Source organism: Trichechus manatus, unplaced genomic scaffold (assembly GCF_000243295.1).
Source record: "Trichechus manatus latirostris isolate Lorelei unplaced genomic scaffold, TriManLat1.0 scaffold00004, whole genome shotgun sequence".
Taxonomy (NCBI): Eukaryota; Metazoa; Chordata; class Mammalia; order Sirenia; family Trichechidae; genus Trichechus; species Trichechus manatus.
In genome coordinates this window covers 19,163,102-19,181,779 of record NW_004443940.1, presented here as the reverse complement: position 1 = coordinate 19,181,779, position 18,678 = coordinate 19,163,102, and the positions used below count along the sequence as shown (strand labels likewise).

Below are 18,678 nucleotides of genomic sequence, written 5' to 3'. Positions count from 1 at the left end.
CCTGACTGAAAAAAAATCAATCAAAATTCATAGTGCATAGTAACACTTGAGGCTTAAAAAATCTGAAGGGCTACCATTTTCTCAGACTAAGTAACTCACCTCACGAAAGTCACTCGTAAAATCATTTCCCCACAACAACAGCTACTGTAGATAAAACTACCAGTTGCTGAGAAGTTGATTCCGACTCATGGCAACCCCCACGTGTGCAGAGTACAACTGTTCCACAGGGTTTTCATGGCTGTGACCTTTTGGAAGCAGACTGCCAGGCCTTTCTTCCTGAGGCCATCTGCTTCTTCCCGTTAGCAGCCTAACGCTTACCTGTTTGCTTCACCCAGGGACTCCTCTATAATCTCACCTGTTGCTGTCGATTCCAACTCTTAGTGACCCCACAGGACAGAGTAGAACTGCCCCTGCAGGGTTTTCTAGGCTGAAATCTTTACGGGAGCACTGTGCAGAGGTGTAGTAAGGTATGGTGGGTAGGGCGTGTGCCCTGGATGCCTCGTGAGGAGGGGCGCTAACGAGCAGTTTCCATTGGCCATCACCAGAGATCATTCACCAATTTAAAGCTAAATGTCACAGGCGCTATTTCCCACCGACAGATGGCCACATCCCCCTTGAGGAGGGGCGCTAACGAGCAGTTTCCATTATCATTCAGCAATTGAAAACTAATTGCCATAGGCGTTACTTTTCGTAGCTAAACTGCCACATCTTTCTCTCACGGAGTGGCTGGTGGGTTTGAAACGCAGACCTTGAGGTTAGTAGCCGAGCGCTTTATGATCTTGGTTCTGTATCTTTTTTTTTAAACCAGAGGAGTTCATTCTAGGTTCAGAAAAGCCGGAGTTGGTACTTCCGCCCTCCCTGTTGCATTTCTTTCTTCTGTTTTCAGGGCTCTCTCGATGCTAATCTCTCCCACTATGAGGAACACGGATCTAATCAGTTCCAATATCTTCATGAATTTGCCTAATATATTTCCAGGAATATATGCATTTTAAAAGAGGAATCCGGGATAAAAAATGAACCTTAAACAGTAGAGTCAGATCCTGTGACACGTCATCTATTGTGACTAAGAAGAGGTCTCGTTTCCCTGCATCTTTGTTCTAAAACACGTCACCCAGAGCAAGAGTTTTAAAGCCTCTGCTCTGGTGTTTGTGCAGCTGTTCAGAACTTTCCAATGTTATCAGTTATTTAAATTTGTTAGCACACATCAAGGGACAGCTTAGTTTTTCAGTCTTGAAAATACAAGAAATACCTAAAGGTTGTTGGTGGTTGTTTGAGAGCGTGCGTTGAAAAATCATTTATGTTGCCCCGTTTTTACTGGTTGCCTCTGATCAGCCCTGTCTCCTCAGCCTCATTTCAAATGAAAGAAATCAAGTAAACAAGCTTGAGCAATCAAGGGGCCCTAAAACAGCGGGGGACCTGCAACAGGTAAGCACACACAAACACATGTGCAAACTGTTCAGACTTTACACCTGGTGAATGAGGCCGACAATTTATACTTTGATCTGACTTGATTATTTGAAAAAGCTTCTTTTCTGTGGCATTGATATAGACTCTAGTCCCATCTTTCGGCCAAGTTTCTCACCAGAAAGCCCCATTGATCATGATTCCTTTGCATAGAAACAGGCAGAATTGGGTTTCTTCTCAATGGTAAACTAATAAAATGGTATCCCTTTAGAGCTTGTTGAGTTAAAAAAAAATATTACCTTCTTCTCTCTTCTGGTTGGAATTAGTTGGCTTCAGTCTACAGATATTTATTGAGTGCTTACTATGTGCCAACCAGTTGCCACTGAGATTGGCAATAAACATATAAACCAACAAATACATAATATACTTTTCAGGAATTAAGGGCTATGAAGAGTTATAGAGTGATATGATAAATGGTACCCAAGCCCTGATGGTACACTGGTTAAGAGCTTGGCTGATAAACAAAAGGTCTGTAGTTTGAATCCACTAGCTGCTCCTTGGAAACCCTATGGGGCAGTTCTACTCTGTCCTATAGGGTTGCTATGAGTTGGAATTGACTCAACAGCAACGGGTTTGGGTTTCTGGGGGGTGCAGTGTGGCTACTTAGAAAGGCTGGTGACATCTGAATTGAGACCAGAACGCTGAGAAGAAGACAGCAGTGTGACAGGCTGAGGAAGAGTTCTCTTAGCAGAGAAATAGTACATGCAAAGGACCTGGGGTAGAAATGAATCTGGTGTGTTTGAGGGCAGAAGGAAAGGCAGTATGGCTGGAACAGAGTAAGATGGAAGGCTTAGAAGGAAATAAGATGAGGCTATAGAGGGAGGCAAAGCCACATCAAAGAATGATGGGAAGCTATGGGAAGATCCAAGGCCAGGAAGCAGGGAGGTGATATGATCTAATTTATATTTCAAAAGATAACTCTGCTTAGTGGAGAATGGACTGTAGGAAGCCAGAGTCAGAGGGACCAGGGATGAGACTGTGGCAGAAGTCCAGGTGACACGTTGGTGGCTTGACGTAGGATATTAGAACAAGGCTGCTGCTGGTCCATACAGTGCCTTTATGGAAATTAGAAAAAAGCTCCCCCTCCCTTTGGTGGCCCTGAATAGCAGGTTGATACAATGCAGGGTATGAAGAAAAGAGAGGAAACCAGAATGACTCAGGTTTGTGCCTGAATAATTGGGTGGATAGTGGAAGAATCAGTAGTTGTTTTTCTGAGGTTCAGTTTGAGGTCCATGAAGTTTTCACATGCAGTGAGTGCACCCATGTTACCACATGAAAACTCAGTAGCATTTACCACACTGACGTTGGCTTCCCTTCAGCTGGCGCTGGAAACCTTATGCTGATGTAATGGAGATAACATTTGTGAGATATTAAACCAGTGTATTTTCGTTCCCAGCAAACCCTCGTTGTCCACGTGGCTCCCCCACCTATTGAGTCAATGGCATACTTTGAGTCACGGGGAGAAAAAAACTCAGCGGAGAACCGGTAAGTCATTGGTTAGTGTTTCAAAATAGAACTTGAAAAAATTCATAGCAAGACAATAGTTTGAAATCAAGTGCTTTTGAAGAGCAAAAGCTAGACTTTGTAGAAAGAAAAAAATGTATTTGTATATACTAATGAGGCAGAGCTTGGAGGACTGCCCTTTAACAGATCACAGATAGAGCGGGGAAGAACACAGGATATGATGTCAGCGCTGTTTTCCCATGACTGAAAACGGAGATGAAGTTTAAGCAGCAGGCAGGAAGTGAGGAGATTCAGAGGGTATGAGTGCAGGGTTGCCCCAGATGAGTGGAGGGGGAGTCCTAAAGCAGAAGACGTGTTCACCCTGCTTTCCATTTGGGATTGGGGCAGCTACAGAGAAGCAGGCATGTTGTGGGGAGGCAAAGAGAGGCCTTGAGCTAGTGCTTCAGCTTCCCCTGGTGTGTGCCCAGCGTGTAGATGGTCCAGTGGGGAAAGAGGAAGGCTGACAGGATGAATGGGCTGGAAGAGGACTGGGCTTGGGCCTAGAAGGTCAGGGTGTGTGATCTTTGCCACTGAGGGCTATGGCAGGGACGGTGGCTATCAGTAACTGAAATCAACACAAGCCCAAAGGCCAGGAGAGACCAATTCCTCAGCAAGGGAGGCCGGAAGGGCCTGGAGGATGCAGGCGGCCCTCCTCTGCCTCTGCCCTGTAAGCTTCCCCTCCACCAGGGTGACAACTTGGGAAAGGGAAGGGGGACAAGAGAACCCTTGGATGAGGGAGAAATGCTGAAAGACTGAGTGATTTCCCAAAGGAGACTTTTTTTGTTTGAATTACGGTAAAAAGATGTATAACAAACATTTGCCTTTCAACATTTTTTCATGCGTACAATTCAGTGACATTAATTACATTCATCATATTATGTGCAACCATCACCACTATCCACTTCCCAATTTTTCCATCACCCTTAGCAGAAACTTAGTGCTTCCCTAAGCAATGACTCCCCCTTAGCCCCTGGGTATCCACTGAGGAACTTCCAAAGGAGACTGTTTTAAACAGAAAGTGACTGAGATGCCTTTACCTGTCAAGATCAAGTGCTTTCCACCTTCGTCAGGAATGAGGTCTTTCCGGCAAGAAGTTACTCGAGACAATAAAGTTACTGTTTTTTTTGGTATATCTGGTTTTTAGTGTGTACATTTCAACCTTGCTACATTAGAGGGTCTGTATTGCTACAGAATGAAGAAAACTCAGCTTGATGTACCCTGCCTATAGTAAGAGTGGGAGAGGGAGAGGGAGGGAGGCCAGGAGGGAAGGGAAGAGGGGGAGGAGACGAAGGATGAGGGGCGGGCAGGAGAAGGAATGATTCTGTCAACAGTGGTTGCCTCCAGGGAGGGGGATGGAGTCATTGTTGGCAGACAGAAGAAGGAAGACATTTTTCATTGTACACCTTTTGAGTATGTACTGCATGCATGCATTAACTATTCAAAAAATAAATTAAAATGAAAAAAAAATGCATTTCCTGAAATGAAAAAATGCAGATGCGCCAAAGTCTGACATTCAATGCTTGACAGTTAACATCAGATACTGTTCATCTCACCAGGAATCTTTGAGTCACTTCCCCCTCCTCAGTGCACCTTGTGGCTGTTCTTTTCACCTGTGTTAACGTTGGCTTTATACATAAGCTGTCTTGTCTGCCCAGGTAGCCCATGCCCCATCGGTGTTTTGTACACAAACACAGCACCGCACATTCTGTCGATGTGCCATCCCTGTGAAAGGGGAAAACAATCCTACAGACCCAGTCAGTTTTGCCTGTGGTCCTGGATGGAAGCACAGGAAGGACTGACGAGGAGTATTTGTGCCCACTCTGGTTATTCCCACCCGTTTGCCATCATGTAGCAAGAGGGAAGTTGTGGAAGACCTGGAACACTGAAGTCAAACTCTCTAGGGTTTACCTCTGCCAACTACTAGCTTTGGGTCCTTGAGTGAGTCTCGAGTTTCTTTTTCCACACTTTGGAATTAATACCAACCTCACTGGGTTATTCTGAAGATTAAATAAGAACTTTGGTAAAAATACCTACCACAACGCTGACACTGTTCTGATTACCCCCAAGCCCACTCCAAGAGAACAGAGACTAACTTTTGTAAAGTCGTGCACCCAAACTCAGCATACCTCTTCTGTGTTTTCCTGAGTTTCTACCCAAGATGTAAGCCCCTCCATTCATCTATGGTATCCCTTCCTTTCATTTGCATCCTTCCCTGTGTGCTTGCTTCCTTGACCCAATCTCCCTCTGCTCTACTCTGCTCTTTTATTAATTAGTACGTTTTCACTTGCAAGTAACTGGAATCTGAAGTCTAACTGGTTTAAACTTTAAGGGGATTTATTGGCTCAAGTAACTGAAAACTCAGCAGTAGAGAGGGCATTGGGGTTGGTTGCTCTCGCAGTTCAGTTACTAGGACACTGTTTCTTTCTGTCTCTCCTCTCTGTGTCAGCTTCTGTCAGTGTCAGCTTCATTCTAGGGCTGGCGCCCCTAGTAGTTACAGACTTGATACCAACGGCAATTGGGCCTACGTACTTCCTCATTATGTCCAGAGGGATTGAGGAGAGAGTCTTCAACCACCAAACAAAAATCCTGTCCTCCCATTAACTGGAAAAGCCTGAGGCAATCATGGTGACTGGGGGAATGCCATGTGCTGATATGCTTAGCCCTGGATTATTATTCACCCTTAAGCCAATCACAAGGGAGGTGGGACTTCTTGTTGTTAGGTGCCCTCAAGTCAGTTCTGACTCATAGTGATCCCGTGAACAACAGAAAGAAACACTGCCTGGTCCTGTGCCAAACACAATTGTTGCTATGTTTGAGCCCACTGTTGCAGTCACTGTGTCACTCCATCTCGTTGAGGGTCTTTCTCTTTTTTGCTGACCCTCTACTTTACCAAGCGTGATGTCCTTCTCCAGGGACTGGTCCTTCATGATAATATGTCTGTGATGGTTAAGGTTGTTATGTCAACTTTGCTGGGCCATGATTCTCAATGGTTTGGCAGTTACATAATGATGTAGTTTGGCAGTTATGTAATGATGTAGTTATCCTCCATTTTGTGATATAATTAACTACCTTCATGATGTGATCTGATGTGATCAGCCAATCAGTAAGTTGCAAGGCGAGTTTCCTTGGGGGTGTGGCCTGCATCCAATATATATGGACATTCTGGCAAAGCTCACTGGCTTTTGCTTGCTCTGGGTCCTGCATTTAGATAGTCATCATCTGACCTCTGGTTCTTGGGACTTACGCCAGTGGCCTGCCATATTGCCTGCCAATCTTGGGATTCATCAGCTTCTGCAGCCTGTGAGCCAGCAGCCTGCCATCTTACCTGCTGATCTTGGATTCATCTATCCCTGCAGCTACATGAGTCAGGAGAAGCCTCCAGCCTGATGCCTGACTCATGGAATTTACCAGCCTCTACAACCATGTGAGCTATTTCCTTGAGATAAATCTCTCTCTCTCTCTCCATATATATATGTGTATGTGTGTATATATATATATATCTCCATGCTTCACTGGTTTTGCTTCTCTAGAGAACCCAGCCTAAGACAATGTCCAAAGTAAGTGAGATCAAATCTCACCATCTTCGGTTCTAAGGAGCATTCTGGTTGTACTGCTTCCAAGACAGATTTATTTCTTCTTCTGGCATTCCATGATATATACAATATTTTTTGCCAACACCGTAATTCAAATATATCAATTCTTCTTCAGTCTTCCTTATTTGTTGTTCTGCTTTCTCGTGCATATGAGGCAATTGAAAATACCATGGCTTGTGTCAGGCACACCTTAGTCCTCAAGGTGACGTTTTTGCTTTTTAACACTTTAAAGAGTTCTTTTGTGGCAGATTTGCCCAATGCAATATGGCATTTGATTTCCTGACTGCTGTTTCCATGGGCGTTGATTATGGATCCAAGTAAAATGAAAGCCTTGACAACTTCAATCTTTTCTCCGTTTATCATGATGTCGCTTACTGGTCCAGTTGTGAGGATTTTTGTTTTCTTTATGTTGAAGTGTGATCCATACTGAAGGCTGTAGTCTTTGGTCTTCATCACTAAGTGCTTCAAGTCCTCTTTGCTTTCAGCAAACAAGGTTGTGTCATCTGCATATCACAGCTTGTTAATGAGTCTTCCTCCGATTCTCATGCCACGTTCTTCTTCATATACTCCAGTTTCTCAGACTGTTTGCTCTGCATACAGATTGAATAAATATGGTGAAAGGATACAACCCTGATGCATACCTTTCCTGACTGTAAACTAGGCAGTATCCCCTTGTTCTGTTCGAACAACTGCCTCTTGGTCTAGGTACAGGTTCCACATGAACACACTTAAGTGTTCTGGAATTCCCATTCTTCGCAATGTTATCCATAATTTGTTATGATCCACACAGTCGAATGCCTTCGAATAGTCAACAAAGCATAGGTAAACATCTTTCTGGTGCTCTCTGCTTTCAGCCAAGATCCATCTGACATCAGCAATAACATCCCTCATTCCACGTCCTCTTCTGAATCTGACTTGAATTTCTGGCAGTTCCCTGTCCATGTACTGCTGCAAACGCTTTTGAATGATCTTCAGCAAAATTTTACTTGTGTGTGATATTAATGATATTGTTCGATAATTTCCACATTGTTAAATCACCTTTCTTTGGAATGGGCATGTATATGGATCTCTTCCAGTTGGTCGGCTGGGTAGCTGTCTTCCAAATTTCTTGGCTTCCAGCGTTGCATCCATTTGTTGAAACATCTCAGTATTCCGTCATTTCCTGGGGGCTTGTTTTTAGCCAACACATTCAGTGAAGCTTGAACTTTTTCCTTCAGTACCATCAGTTCTTGATCATATGCTACCTCCTGAAATGGTTGAAGATCGACCAATTCTTTTTGGTACAGTTACTACCATGGTTAATTTAGACCAGTCGTTCTCAACTGGGAGCAACACTGCCCCCTTAGGAGTACCTGGAAATGTTGCCATGACTGGGAGTGCTACTGGCATTTAGTGGGTGGGGGCCAGGGCGTTAGATGTCCTGCAGTGCACAGGACAGTCTTGTACAATGAAGAATCGGCCGGTCCAAAATGCCAATAGTGCCCCTGCAAAGAAGCAATAGCTTAAATCACCACAAACACCCTGAAGGTGGAGATTCAGTTTCCCCTGAAGTACATAGGCCACATGGGGGTAGGATGGTTACCTGAAAGAAAATGACTAGACACTCAGCTCCTTCCTAATCTTTACTGGCTCCCTTCTGTATTAAATCCCTACTCAGACTATTACCTATTACTTTACCCTTTTGACAATATCATTTATTTCCTAACACAACTGTCATTCTCTTGTACCTACCCAGTGAAATCCTGATTGTGACAGTGACTCTTGGTACCTCCCAAGATCTGGGCTTCTCTTATTTCTTGAAAATAGGAACTCAGTAATTTAGCTGGGCACATTGCCATACATAATAAAGACTATATTTGTCAGCCTCCCTTGCAGCTAGATGTGCCATTGGATTCAACTGTGGTCAGTGAGCTGTAAGTAAAAGTGACATATGCCCTTCTCCTGGTCCTCAGTCATCCTACTGGCTACAATGCAAACAAGATGGATGGAGCGGGAGAAACCACATAGGACCATGACATGGAAGCCCAATTCTGAGGATGGCAAAGCAAGGAGCTAGAATCTGGATTCCTGACATGACAGACCTCTGTTCCAGCCTTAGTTCTTCAACCTACACTTTTAGGTAAGAGAACAATCAACTTTCATGTTTAAGCAACTATTATTTGAGCTCTTTTGCCACTTGCAGCCCAATATAATTAATAGAACAAAACTGGATCAATCTAACTGCCTCCTTATATCAATACTGCGGGTTCTAAAGGCTAATGGTCAAATCACCTGACTAAGCAGATCAGTGCCAATGTAAAGTATGTTCTCCAACCTCAACTGGGCCCTCAGTGCTGCCTGGTGGTTTCTTCAATTCTCTCCAGTAGCCATTCCAAATTCTTCATGCTCCTCAAACTTTACACTTCTCCTTCTTCCACTTCCCTTCAAGCAGCTGATCTCACTTCTTATTTCAAATAAAAAATATAAGAAACTATTAGATAAGAACTTCCCCTCAACTGCCCATCTCCACAATTACTCTATCTACACCCATTCGTTTTTTTCTCCAGTTACAATACAAAAATGTGTCTTCTCCTGTGGAAGGCTAATTCCTCCCCTGTGTTCTAGATCCTATTCCCTCCACCCAACTCAGGGACTCCCCTCTATACATTATCTTCCTTCCCCACTCTACTGGCTCCTTCCTTTCAACTTTTGAACATCCTTGAGTTGCTCTCATCTGTGAAACAAATAAAGTAAAAACACAAACTTTCTTTCAACCCTGCATCCCCTTCTAGTTCTGTTTCCCTCTCTCCTTCCCACCCTCGCTTCTCTCTTCTTTATAGCCAAACTACTTGATTTTTCTGTGCTTCCACTTCCTTATTCCTTGGGATCTTCTCAGCCCTCTGGAGTATGGTGTCTGTTCCCACTGCTTCATGACAATGATGTTGTCAAGGTCACCAACACTTTCCTTGTTGCTAAATCCAATGGATATTTCTCAGCCCTCATTTTGCTCCTGATACGGAGACCCTAAAAGCAGATGAGGTGCCTGGCCAGAGTAAGGGAGGATAAGATAGCGTCTAGGCCTGGAATCCATTTTGTCTAGAAAACCTGTGGAACCAGAAAACTGAGCTGGTTAATAATTATAAAGAGTAAGGGCAGTTTTCCCTGCTATCTGGTATCTAAGGGAATGTTTCTTTTTGTAACTAAGTCAAGAATGAATGTTGTCAGTTTGTTTCCAAGGAACTTTTATGTAACCTCTATGTTTCCAGAAATGAATGTCTGGCAAGTGTCCTGTAAACTCCCTATAGTCACTAGATAGTAACTAATCAACGAAGCACATATCACCAAGTGGTAACTAGTCAACAAAAACTCTTTAAACCAATCATTGTAAAAATCCCATTTTACTTTGTCCCACCTTTGACTGACCTCAATCACTGTAAACCAATCAAAATATCGTAGCCCCCATTCTTTATTTCAGACCTATAAAAATATCTTTGTAATTGTTTTTCCTTGGTCTCCACGGTTCCATTTTCATGGTCTGTGGAGATTCCTGGTTTAAACCATCTTGAAACCATTTAATAAATGTCTTTATTTTAATTCAATTTAGACTATGAGTTTTTTTCATGCTACAACAGTCCTCAGTAATGTGACACTGTAGACTACCCCTCCTTAAAGCATTCTCTTCCCTTAGCTACCATGCCATTGATCTCTTCTGGGTTTCTGCATCTGTCTTTCTCCGACATCACCTTCTCAGTTTTTGGTATGAGTTTCTTTTCTTCCACTCTTTTCCTTAAATGTTAATCTCCCTCAGGAGTCTGTCTAGGTCATAGCTTCCTGGGAGATCTCACTCATCTGTAGGACCTCAGGCTGATGATCCCTAAATCTATATGTCTAAGGCACATCTCTTTGGGATTTCAGACTCATATATCCAACTGCCAACAGAATGGCATCGTGGATATTTTATAGTAATCTCAGATTATGCTCATCCTCCTCTCTTCCGCTATAAACCTTCCCTTCTGTTATTCCAATAAAGTGAATGCACTACCACCCATCTAGTTGCCCAAGACAGAACCATGTTGTTGTTGTTGTGGCTCCCCCGTTTATTCAATTGGTCATAAAGTCCTGCCAATTTTACTCTTAAATATGGCTCAATCTATCCACCTCTGTCCACTCCCACTGCTATTATTCGTATGGAGTTCCCATTATTTTTCATTGGGACTATTCTACAACTTTCCAACTAGACTCTCTGCCTCCAGTCTTATACACCCTAACCCATTCTCCACAGTGTAGCCAAAATGATCTTTTAAAAGTATAAATCTGATCTTGTCGTTCCCCAATTCCCTAATGCCATTAGGATAAAACTCAACACCTTAACCTGGCTTATAAAAGCCCTGTCTGATGTATCCTGCCTGTGTCTTTGGCCTCTTCCTTTGCCACTCCCCTCCTTTAACTCTCTGCTCAGTTTCAGTTCCTTAGATATGCCATACTCTCTATTGGTGCTGAGCCTCTGCACAAGCTAGTCCCTCTGCTGGGAATCCTTTTCCCACTGCCTCCATCTGCCAGCCTGCTCCCATCCTTGGCTAACTCCCCTTTCCTTCAGGTCCCTGATTGATGTCTCTTCCACCTAGAGAGCCTTCTCTGACCTCCCAAGTCTGCGTCAGTGCCTCTCCTGCGTGCTCTCAAACTATTTTTCCTTCTGTCGTAGCACATACCGTGCCATATTGTAATTGCTTGTGTATTTACTTGCTTCCTTCTACTAGAGTTTAAGCATCGTGAGAGTAGGGACTGTGCTTATTTAATTCTTCTTTACATCTTCAGTGCCCCTCACTTAGTAGATGCTTGATATATTTTTATTGAATAAATGAATCCAAAGTAGGTATTTGGTATTCAGTACATTCTTCTCTTTCAAGTGGATAAACATGTTTGACTAGTTAGGCAATTAAGAGATGTTCAGTGTAACAAACACTCTCACAGTGAGTGAAAGGAAAGAAAGAATCCCTCTCTCCAAGCCTCTTTATTTAATGTTTTAAAAAATCACTAAGTTTAACAGAGTACCATAAATTGTGATGCTCACGCAGAGAAAAAGATCAATTTAAAATCAGACAATTTAAGTTGTCAACAGGTCTCCTTCTCTGAGGTTTCTCCAGGAGTCCCACAGGTTGAGGGGAAGGAGAAAGGCATATCACACTGTCAGCAAAGATCCTCATTGCTCTCCTAACTCCACTCAAGAGTAGAGGTCCTCTCTCCTATCCTGTGATATCAAGGTTGCTAGGAAATTAAAAATGGCTCTTCATCAGCTCTTCAGCACATGAAGGATGAAGGGTCCAGTCCTAATCGACTCAAATATTCAATGAATATTTAACTGAAGGCTGACTATATTCAAGAAATTCTATTTTTTTTCACAATTTCCTCAGGTTTTGTGAAGGGTCAGATCTTTGTCTCCTGCAAATATTTTATTCTCTCCCACAGAGCTCCCTCCAAGAGGGGCGTAGGGGACCCTTGCCTTATTGTCAAAGGACCCTTAGCCTTTAAGAAGCAGACTCAGATCAGATAGTTTCAGTTCTAGTCATGCAGATCCAAATCGCATCATGAATTTAAGACCCCAAAATAATTTTGCTATTTGCTGTTTTTTTTAGCACATTGATCATGAAGTGTTGCACTAGTCACACTCGCTTATCCATTCATTCCAGTATATATTAATCACTGGTACACATTTGAGACAGCCAGACACAGAATAGCTTTTCTCCATGAGAAGATAATTGGCCTGGAATAGAGATCAACTTTTAGATTTATTAATGAACCAACTACACTACCTCCAAATCCTCTTGAAAGGGAACTGATCCCTTGGAATTCCACAAAAACATGGCATTATCTTGTTGGCACCCATATAAGTTTACTTTGCTTAGACACAACACCAGAAAACAAAAAGCAAATGCTGGCATTTCAGAAATGCTGTGTTAGCTGTAAATGAACCATACAAACAAGCAAATGAAAGAGGGACTTAAGAACCGATGTGTTTTTTTCCAGCCAGGAAGATGATGTTGTCACTGCATAAAGTTTCATTTTGTTTAATTATACCTAGTTCACTAAATAAATAAAGACTTCTATCACCTTTCCACACAAAGAGAAACTTTAAAGAAACAAAGTCACATAATAGGTTTTCTGAAAATGTTCTCACTCAGTGGGGTGTGAGCTTCTTCTTAGTGTGGAAATTTTCTCCAGGAAATGCTGAGTTAGCAGGCAAATAAACAAGCAATTACAATATGGTGTGGTAAGTGCTATAACAGAAGTACAAGTTTACTTAGAGATCAGACGAAGAGTATTTGGGAATCCAAAGTGTCAGCTGTAATGAGCAACAATAATGACAAAAGTCAAATTAATGGTCTCAGAGTAAAAATATCAATTGCTATGTTATGTCAATTCTTTCTCCCATATCTATGCCATTTTACATACATTTCATTGGTAAGCAGGCTTAATTCATCATAATCAAGGAAGGCATGGAGAGGTTAAGATTGACTTTCTATCTAAATTCCCATTACCACAAACCATTTTTGCAGATTAAAAACATGTTCAAACTGGTGTTGATGACCATTGCTCCATGTCACAGGTCTACATATAATTAAATTCCAATACAAGCTAGTAGGGACAGTCCTTGGAATTTGTTATTATGGAATTTGACACACTGGGTCCCCAAACTATACCCTTTCAGAATTTTCTCAGCTATGAATAATTTGGGTTGTCCTTTCCATTGGCCATTGAAGGATAAAAAGGCCCCTGGCTTGAAGACAACTTTATAATTAAGATGCTCTGCCTTTGTTGTACGTCAAAGAGGCTACCGAACTCCCCAAGTCAAGAGGCTATAGATTTATTAGTCTGGGACCATCTGCTGTTACAGAAGTCCAATTCCACACATAGGATCAGCACCAAAGACCTAAGGAACTAAGATGAGGTAGAATAAGTATTAATTCATTGATGACAAAGACTTGAATTATCTTGTTCCCATAAGATGGCAGGTAATATAAGATTCATGACCACAGAGCCAAGGCGTTAAACATAAAAGTATGTTATAAAATTACAGGAAATGCTGGCTTTAGAACAACTGAATCCTCTCAGAAGGGCATATTGCTTACCCCGATCTTGTCTAACTCCCCTTATTCACTTAGTTTCTCGTTTATTTACAATGAATAAGTGCCCATTGTTACCTATGTCGATAAAGGAACATCTAAGGACTGGTATCTGAGGCCAGACTGGATTCAGGCTTGGACACATGCCTTGTCTAAAGAATTTCTTGTATTTGTGAAACTCCACCCAGACAACATTTTCAATGGTGCTTTTGTATTTAAAGAGGAATTAAAACACTTTGATAAATAAATATGACCATATTTGAAGTCTGCAGCAATAACGAAGCCATAAAAGAACTTTCAAACAAACTCTTGATTGTTAACTCTCAAACTTTAAAAATCGTATGGTATACGCCAAAGCAGTAAAACATTCATTAAATGCTTCTCTGCAAAAGGCAGTATCTCAAGAGTAATATCTTCGACTTTCATTTCATCACATGACAAGTATCATTTAACAGTTGTATTATGTTACCTTTGCAACAAGATCACCAACTTTGCATAGTACAATTGATTCAAGGATCTTTGTAGTTGAGTTCTTCAAATAAAATCAATAAAAAAATGTAATCAACATCTGTATTTATGTGCACATGGAATATGACCAATACAGAAATGACACTGATAACTGGAATTTACACACTCAAAACTGTTTCTTTCAAATTAGTCTTGAGAAGCTGTGTTGTTGTTGTTAGTTGCCATGGAGTTGATTCCAATTCATGGTGACTCCATGTGTGCAGAGTAGAACTGCCCTACAGGGTTTCCAACACTGTTATCTTTCAGAAGCAGATCGCCAGGCCTGTCTTCTGAGGCACTTCTGGGTGGGTTCAAACCAACCTTTTGGCTAATGGTTGAGCGCTTCACTGTTTGTGCCACTCAGGTGGCCTGAGAAGCTATGCTTAAGTCAACTCCTGCCCCTCCACCTAGGGATTTGACCCGCATAATTCAAGATTTAGACAACTTTATGGGACTTGGGGTTCAGGCTGCCATTATTATTCAACTATACTGTGGGATAAGAAAGATTTTGAATCGCTTAACAATTTAGTAATGTTAGGATTTTTATGAAACATTACAATTTCCATTTCAAAGAACTCATTTTTCAAAGGTCATTTGACAAAGAGGCCAGTTGACAGTTGGAGAGTATCTGAATGTGTTGCATTTCTGCAGAGGTTTGGTATGCAGAACAATTGTCCCAACTTCTGAATAAATCGAAAAGTTAAATAAGGGCATTGTCATTTAGTGAGCACTCATGTTTGCTGAATGATTTATGTGGCATTATCAAAGGGCAGTCGGTGAGACTACTGGACAACTCTCGATTCTCTCTCCCTACCCTTGTCTTTCGTTTCCAAACTCGGCAGCTGTTCATTCAAATGAATTCTGAAACAGATCATTCCCAACATTTGGGAACCATTGTTCATATGACAATGAAAGTTGAAGTTTTGACTCTGTTGACATTTTTCATTTAAAATAAAGACTTTAAAAATGTAATGTACTTACTTCTGCTTCAACAACAAAAAAAAAATGGGAATATCACCAAGTCTTGGTGACTCAAGCTCATGATAATCAAGGGTACTAGGATAGACACAGCAGACCTAGGTTGTAGTACCAGATCTACTAATAAGTAAACATTTTGCCTGACTAGGCCTTGGTTTCCTCATCTGTAACTTGATTGGCAAGATTCCCCTCTAGTTTACATTCTTTATCAATAGTTATATAGTAATATGGTATAGTAACAACTTCTGGACTTCTAAGATGGGTAGTGCCTTAATTTCCCTTTCAATCTTGGCTGCCTTTAGTGCCTTTCCTCGCCAAAAATAGGTTCTCAAAAATGTGGATATCTGAATGACATACTTTTTTGGTGATACTTGATATTTCTTCTTTTTAACTCCAGGATAATCCTTTTTGTTCTCTTCTGGCATGGCCTGTCGGTTTTCCTCTTGTTGCCTTGTCAACCTTAGTTACTGCCACTTTTTGCAGTATCTCCACCTATTTCCCTTTTTGTTTTTTAGCCAATGAAAACACATTTTCAATCAAATAAACAGATTCTGTAACTTCCATTCTTCTGGCCATTTTTGTTAATACTAGTCTTCAGAGCCTGTTTTGGTAACGTAAAGACTCAACGTTCTGTTTTCTATGATCATCTAAGAAATAAGTTTTTTAGCATCACTGCGTGCCAGGCACAGTGATACTTCCTTATCAACTTGGGAAAGAAGTCTTCCAAAATGTTCTGTCATTAAAATGGGGAAGCAGTAAAACGTGGTGGTTGTGTCCACAGCTATGGAGACAGATTTCTGAGGTTCAAATTCTGATTCCTCCAGTTACAAGTCATGTAAACCTTGGGCAAGTTACTCAACATTGCTGTGCCTGGTTTCGACTAGAAAATGAAGATATTTCCTACCTCACAGGGTTGTTTTGCATCTTAATACTAGCAATATGCTTAACATGGTGCATTTAGAAGAATGTATGACACATAGCGAACACTCAAATATTAACTGTTAGGAATTTATTTTATGCTGTGGCTTGACTTTGATATACTAAGCTGGGTTTACAATTTAATGTCAACCTAAAGAAACCAGCATCCCCATCCCATCATCTAACAGAAGGTTGGGACATGATATACTTTACAATGCTTGCTAGAACTATTTTTATCTTGTTTATTCCATTGCTGCTGACAAGTATTATCAAATACAGGCACATCTCCTTCAGGGAAGCTGGGTATTAACATCTGGACTTATAAAAGAGGTTGAAGAATTCTTAGTTTTCCATAAGCATTTGAACATTAAAAAAAATTTAAAAAAACAAAACGTGTGCTTTGCCACTGCCAAAAAGATTTAAAGCAGCAAAAATTCAAGATTCAGTAAAACTGAGCACTTTTTTTTTTTTTTTTTTAAAAGGCAAGAGCCAAGTAAAAAGTAGTAAGAAAAGCTGGGCTAAAGGAAGTTACTGCTGTTGAAAACAGAACTTCATTTCCTCAGAGGGCAGCCAAAGCAAAGAGGGAAACATGAGAGGTGTCCCAACTCTCCATTTCAATTAAAGGAAGTTCACCATCAATTAGGAGATTATTTTGTTTCTAAGCTAGCATGGGGTGTATCGAAAACACTGATCATAATGGTTGAGAAATCTGACAGCAGTTTTTGTTTTTAAAAAGCAGAGACATCTGACTTTTGGCAAATATCCTGTCTAACAGGAGTCTCAATCTTAAGTACAAGACTTGAGTTTGAGATTCCACAGTTGACCTCCCTCATAACCTGTTCCTTCCATAATCTTTCCCACATCGGTAAATGGCAATTTCATCTTTCCAGCTGAGTCATCCTTGATTCCTCTCCTTCTTCACACCCCACATCTGATCTGCCAGCAAATGCTGTTAGCTTAGCCTTCAAAACGTATCCAGAATCTGATCACTACTCACCACCTCCAGGATTAGTTCCCTCCAGAATGACTGCAATAGCCTTCTAACTGGTCTCCCTGCTCCCACTTCAGTCTACTTGGATCCTGTTAAAATGTAAGTCAGATCATGTCACTCCCCTGCTCAAACCCTGCAAATGGTTCCCCATCTCACCTAGAATAAAGGCCAACGTTCTCACAGGCCCTCCACGATCTAGTTTCATCCACATTCCCCACTTTACCTCTTTGACGTTACTTACTACTCTTCCACTCTTCATATCACTTAGCCACACTGGCCTGTCTGCTCTTCTACGAACACTCCATGCAAGCTTCTACTTCAGGGCCTTTGCAACTGCTGTTCCCTCTGCCTGGAATGCTCTCCTCCTAAGCAGCCACTCTCTTCAGATCTTTACTGAAATACCACCTTCGCCACAAGGCTTTCCCTGGCACTCTTGATAGTGCAACCCCCTCACTGCAATAAAACTTTCTATCTCCCTTTCCTACTCTATTTGAACTCTCAGCATTGTTCACTATGTAACAACGTTGTACCTCTTATTTTTCTTGTTCATTTCTATCTTTCCCACTAGACAACAAGCCCCCTGAGGCAGGGATTTTTTCCTGACTAAATCACCCAATGTTTAGAACAGAGTGTGGTGCATAGTGGGTATTCAAATACCCATTTTAAGAATGAGTAGATAAAATTTGAGAGTGTGGCATTAAAGCAAACTTCTATAAGAGTAGTTCTGAAAGTGAGGGATAGGGGATAGATAGAATATAGTTCATATGCAGTATTTCAGTGCTGATCTGCTATAGTGTTAATGCTTAGAGCATAAAGAGAAAGAATGAATTACACGTCTTTCAACCAGTGGTTTCTAAAATGGGGCAGCACAAGATGATCCATTGGGATGAGGGACAAAAGTGTTAGAATTATAGTTATCTTTAGAATTTAAAGAATATTGGATATATTTCCACTGGTACCCTCACTCAGACTGTATCAGGTGGCCAGGCATCACACATGGTTCTTGCGGTATCCTGAGGGTGAGTGGAATGGGAACATGCAGATGTTAGATGAAAGAATTTGTTCACATTGTTATTATTTCTTCCTACCCTGCTTTACATTCCACTGGGTGGTGCAAAAACGATTAAGTGCTTGGCTGCTAACCAAAAGGTTGGTGCTTTGAGTCTACCCAGAGGAGCCTTGGAAGAAAAGCCTGGTGGTCTACTTCCAAAAAATCAGCCATTGAAAACCTTATGCAGCATAGTTCTGCTCTACACATGGGGTTGCCAGGAGTCAGAATCAACTTGACAGAAACTGGTTTTGCCCTGCTTTATGCGTACAGCCTGGGAACCCTACGGAAAAGTTCTACTCTGTCCTACAGAATCACTATGAGTCGCAATCGACTTGATGGCACCTAACAACAACAACAACCTGTACTAGAAGACTCTTTATTATGAAGGAAGCAAGCAGTTACAGCTTCAAGAAGATAACGTGGTCATGGACTCCTATTTCTGGATATCTGCCCTGTCTTGCTTCATGACCCTAAAATTTTAGATACAGGGAAATTTAATTCCTTTGTTCAAATTAAGGAACATTTAAACATTAAGATTTTTGATAAAAGAGTTAAGCCATAAAGATTATCTTT

General features: G+C 41.4%; 1 long non-coding RNA gene across 2 annotated transcripts; it reads left to right on the top strand.

The window, feature by feature from the left end:
- The first annotated feature begins 360 nt into the window (after positions 1-360).
- LOC111820984 (uncharacterized) lies at positions 361-9,417 on the top strand. 2 transcript variants are annotated; one of them, XR_002824473.1, is made up of 3 exons: positions 361-1,425; positions 2,861-2,949; positions 8,513-9,417. It is a non-coding gene; the product is annotated as an uncharacterized LOC111820984 (long non-coding RNA). The 2 variants fall into 2 exon arrangements; XR_002824471.1 differs by lacking the exon at positions 8,513-9,417 and adding an exon at positions 3,935-4,518.
- Positions 9,418-18,678: the final 9,261 nt, after the last annotated feature.